Source organism: Nomascus leucogenys, chromosome 18 (assembly GCF_006542625.1).
Source record: "Nomascus leucogenys isolate Asia chromosome 18, Asia_NLE_v1, whole genome shotgun sequence".
Taxonomy (NCBI): domain Eukaryota; kingdom Metazoa; phylum Chordata; class Mammalia; order Primates; family Hylobatidae; genus Nomascus; species Nomascus leucogenys.
The window spans coordinates 88,919,135-88,924,474 of NC_044398.1; positions in this window are offsets into that span (position 1 = coordinate 88,919,135).

Here is a 5,340-nt window from a genome sequence, read left to right on the forward strand (position 1 = left end):
AGCCGACCGGGCTGCACCCGGCCTCCACGGTCCGCTGCCGCCACAAAGCCGCGCCCCCGCCCCCCCCCAACCCCCCCAGCGCCCTATGGCCGGCCCGGGGCGGGGGCTGGGCCAGCCCGGGGTTGGCCGCGCTGGGGAGGCGGCGGCGGCAGCGGCCCAGGCGGCGGGGCGGCTCCTCCCCGGCCAGGCAGAGAGGGCGAGAGCCTGGAAGCCGAGCGCGCCCGCCCGGGTGGGGGTGGGGGTGGGGGTGGGGGGTGGGGGCGGGGGCCGGGGCCGGGGTGGGGGGGCGCCTTCTTAGAAACCCTCGCCAAATATAGTCAGCGGATAGGGGCATTCCTAGAAATGCGGCGGCGACGTCAGCCTCGACCTGGGGGCGGGGGGCAGAGCCCGGGGTGCTTCAAACAGGGGGCACGGAGGAGGGGTAAAGAGTCCCCACTTCCACTACCACAGCAGCCCAGAGACGGAACGGAGGCCGGGCTTCCCTCCTGAGGGGCGTGCGGAGTCCTCCAAAGGCGCTTGAGGTATCCGGGAGCTAGGGGCGCATCCACTGAAGATTCAGACCCGGTCTGCCCCCCTCTTTCGGGAATACCCAGTGCCAATGCCAGCTGGCGCTTTTGGCCCTTCCCCCAATTTTCAGCACCTCCCCCCCCCCCCCCCCCGCCGCACAAACACACACAACCCCCGTGAACAAACAGTAAAAGTAGGGGCAGCACCGAAGCCTCTTACACCCACCCCATGACGGTCTCTCACCTCCTCTGGGATGGCTGGAGTCCCCCGGATCCCCAGGGTTGAAACTGCACAGACACGCTGTGTTCCCAAGAACTCCCCCCAAATACCAATCCAGCTTCGGGCCAGAAAATAAAGTTGTGCTTCCTCCTCCCCAATCCAATGTCACTTTGTTGCTGCTTCCGGGGCTAAGGGCTCTTGGAGAGGTGCTGGAACTTGGGGGTAGGGCATAAGGGTGTCCCCTCCACCTGGCAAAGATCTGGCCTCTGGTGCTGACACTCTCACCAGCCATAGCTGTAATACTTTTCATTTCCCGCAGTAAGGGAGATGCCCCCCCCGGCCAGCAGCTCATCCCCTTCCTAAAATCTGCCCCCCCACACCCCTGCCCAGGGACCCCCAAATCCATTGCAGAAGTGGCCCCTCTTTCGCAAAGAGAATCCACATAACTGAGACAGGACTTGTCCCTCTCCACCGCCCAGCCTCTCTGCGTGAAAACGTGACTGGCCTGAACCTCCCAGGATCATAAAAAATGTATTTTGCTGTCCTCTGTTGGCCAACACGGGTCACACTCATAAAACACACCACCCAACCTAGCGGGCAGTCCTGATGCCACAGAGGAGGTCCCAGGGACCCCAGCCAGGGGGAGTGAGCTGGACTCCTCTCCTTCTGCCCGTGGTGTTCCTGCCCTCTCCATCCTCTCTTTCTTTTTTTCTTTTTTCTTTCTTTCTTTCTTTTTTTTTTTTTGAGACAGAGTTTCACTCCTGTTGCCCAGACTGGAGTGCAGTGGCGCGATCTCGGCTCACTGCAACCTCTACCTCCCAGGTTTAGGCGATTCTCCTGCCTCAGCCTCCTGAGTAGCTGGGATTACAGGAACGCGCCACCATGCCCAGCTAATTTGTGTATTTTTAGTAGAGGTGGGGTTTCACCATGCTGGCCAGGCTGGTCTCGAACTCCCAACCTCAGGTGATCCACCCGCCTCGGCCTCCCGAAATGCTGGGATTATGGGTCATCTTTCTTATCTTGCAGCCGATGCACAGGACTTGCTCATGTCCCCTTTTCCTCATTGGGCCTTAATTCCAGAAATCTGGAGGGATTTCTTCCTTGCTCTAGGGGAGGCAAGGAAGGCTGTGTTTACTCTGGACCCGGGGTTGGGGGACACGGGGACCTTGGGATGGTTTTTCCAATGGCAACTTAGAGAGAAAATGTAGCAAAAAAGGCCACAGCGGATCACTGATAATGACAGCCCTCATTCCCCCCACCCCACCCCCAAGACCTAAGCACGTGAAGAATAGTAACTTACTGAACTTACCCATTTTCCAGACGAAAAGACTGAGGCCAGGCCAGGCACCGTTGGCTCATGCCTGTAATCCCAGCACTTCGGGAGGCTGAGGCGGGTGGATCATTTGAGGTCAGAAGTTTGAGACCAGCCTGGACAACATGGTGAAACCCCGTCTCTACTAAAAATACAAAAAAGTTAGCGGGGCATGGTGGTGAGCACCTGTGGTCCCAGCTACTTGGGAAGCTGAGGCAGGAGAATGGCTTGATCCTGGGAGGCGAAGGCTACAGTGAGCCAAGATTGTGCCACTGCACTCCAGCCTGGGAGACAAAGTGAGACTCTGTCTCAAAAATAAAAAAAATAAAATAAAACAAAAGACTGAAGCTTAGAGGTCAGTTGTTCATGGAACTAACACCTGCTGGCCCTCTGTGTGCCAGGCACAGAGCTGCTGCTACAGCCCCTAGAGCTGAGGTGGTAAACAGCACAGGTCCCTGCCCTTGAGGAACTAGATGTCTCAGGGAGAGACTTGAGTCAACAGGTGAGCACTTCGCTGCCGTTATGGTCCAGGGCACCGCGACAGAGCGAGGCTGGGCTGGGGGTGTCCTACCCTGGCCCTTCCTGCAGGGGTTGTCTCCATCCAGCCTGCAGTATCCTCGCCGGCTCTTCTTGCAAGCTGCATTGAAAGAGAGTGGCTGTGTCTCCCCCTGCTGCGTGTCGCCAGCTCGGGGGACCCTGGACACTGCTTCGCCTCTCTGGGCCTCTGTTTCCTCTTTGGTAAAGTAGGAGTCACAAGGCCTGCCTTATAGGACTTTTAGGGGGATTGCCTGAGACAGACAACCTGTAGCAACAGTGATTGGTGAGCTTGGTGCTGTCACCTGGAGGAGGGGATGTCTGAGCTGAAACGATGAAAAAGGAAAACACTGGGACAGGGCGCAGTGGCCCACACCTGTGATGCCAGCACTTTGGGAGGCCAAGGATCACCTGAGGTAAGGAGTTGGAGACCAGCCTGGCCAACATGGTGAAACCCCGTCTCTACTAAAAATACAAAAATTAGCCAGGTGTGGTGGCGCGTGCCTGTAATCCCAGCTACGCCAGAAACTGAGGTGGGAGAATCGCTTGAACCCGGAAGACAGAGGTTGCAGTGAGCCGAGATTGCACCATTGCACTCCGGCCTGGGCAACAGAGCGAGACTCTGTCTCAAAAAAAGAATACACAGGACTGCTGGGAGGGATCGAGTCAGGGCAGCAGGCACGGCATGTGCAAAGGCCTGGCCCCTCTGGGGAACTAAAATAGCTGCAGCAGTGCTTGCTCGGGGGCCTCCAGGTGCTGCCCCCGCCCACATCTGTGCCCTGAGCCACAAGATTCTGGAAGCTCACCTCATCTCTCCAGTTCAGGCCCTGCCTGGACTCTGGGACACCTGGATCAGGTGCAGAAGGAAAAACCAGGCCACCAAAGGCAGCCAGGGCCCGGCCTTTATCTTGCAATTGAAATCCCGTTCAGAGATGCCCCCTGGATCCTTCTGAGGCCTACCCTTGCCAGGCCTGGCTTGGCTTCCCCGTGACTCAAGCGAGTGGCGGCCTGAAATCCAGTTCAGCAGTGGAAGCACCGCCAGACTCCGGAACACAGCCCGCTCTTGGGCCGGAAGCTCTGGAGGCCCACCCTGGCCTTCTCCCAGGAAGGAGCCCCACCCACACCCAGGTTTCTGGCCCCAGGGCGATGCCAAGGCCCCAGCCAGAACTAGGGAGCAGCCACACCAGGCAGAAGGAGCTCTGGAGGGCTGCAGCCATGCTCAGCCTCTGGGAAAGGCTTGGACTCCGGGCTCCCAGGCCTGCACAGAGAGGGTGGGCGCAGGCCTTGCCCTGCCCGCCTGTGGGCGCTTTTCTTGGGGCCTGGGGAAGGAGGACAGGATGGTACTAGCGCCCAGTTACCGCCACCTCCTGAGCCTCCCAAAATACCCACAATGAGAAACTTCCCAGGCAAACATACAGAATGTATTGTACAATAGGTTTTATTTTTATTTATTTATTTATTTATTTATTTATTTATTTATTTATTTATTTATTTTGAGACGGAGTCTCACTCTGTCGCCCAGGCTGGAGTGCAGTGGCACAATCTTGGCTCACTGCAAGCTCCGCCTCCTGGGTTCACGCCATTCTCCTGCCTCAGCCTCCGAAGTAGCTGGGACAGGCACCTGCCACCACGCCCGGCTAATTTTTTTGTATTTTTTTAGTGGAGACGGGGTTTCACTGTATTAGCCAGGATGGTCTCGATCTACTGACCTCATGATCCGCCTGCCTCGGCCTCCCAAAGTGCTGGGATTACAGGTGTGAGCCACTGCACCCGGCCTGTACAATAGGTTTTAAACGCTTGGATTGAACAAACGTAGGCTTGTAAAAAACAGACACACACACATGTCCATAGCCATGCGGTGGTGCTAGCCATGGGACAATGGCGGAATATAGGTGCTTCCAGAGGGATCCTTGGGACAGTTTGGTTTTTTGGTGGTTATTTATTTATTTATTTATTTTGGGTTTCGCTCTTGTTGCCCAGGCTGGAGTACAGTGGCACGACCTCAGCTCACTGCAACCTCTGCCTCTTGGGTTCAAGCAGTTCTCCTGCCTCAGCCTCCCAAGTAGCTGGGATTAGAGCCATGCGCCACCACGCCCGGCTAATTTTTTTTGGTATTTTTAGTGGAGACGGGGTTTCGCCATGTTGGTGAGGTTGGTCTTAAACTCCCGACCTCAAGTGATCCGCCCACCTCGGCCTCTCAAAGTGCTGGGATTACAGGCATGAGCCACTGCGCCCATTTTGGGACACTGTTTGAAGTGGTGTGATGGCTGACTTTCTCATTCAACCCCATCAGAAGGAGGCTGTGCCCACCCTGTGATACCTTCTGGAGAGAACGTTAAGAAACGAATCTAGGCCTGATGCAGTGGCTCGCACCCATGATGATGGAACTTCAGGCATTGGTAGAAGGAGGACCACTTGAGGCCAAGAGCACAAGATCAGCCTGGGAAACATGGTGAGACCCCTATGTTGAAAGAGAGAAAGAGAGAAGGGGAGGGAAGGAAGGAAAAGAAAGAAGGAAAAGAAGGAAGGAAAGAAAGAAAGAGAAAGAAAGGAAGGAAAGGAAGGAAGGAGGGAAGGTAGGGAAGGAAGGAAGGAGAGAGAAAGAAAGAAAAGAAAAGAAAAGAAAAGAAAAAAGAAAAGAAAAGAGGAAAGCAAGCAAGCCTGATGTGCAGATGGGCACCTGTAGTCCCAGCTACTTGTGAAGCTGAGGCTGGAGGATCACTTGAACCCAGGAGTTTGAGATTGCAGTGAGCTATGATCATGCCACT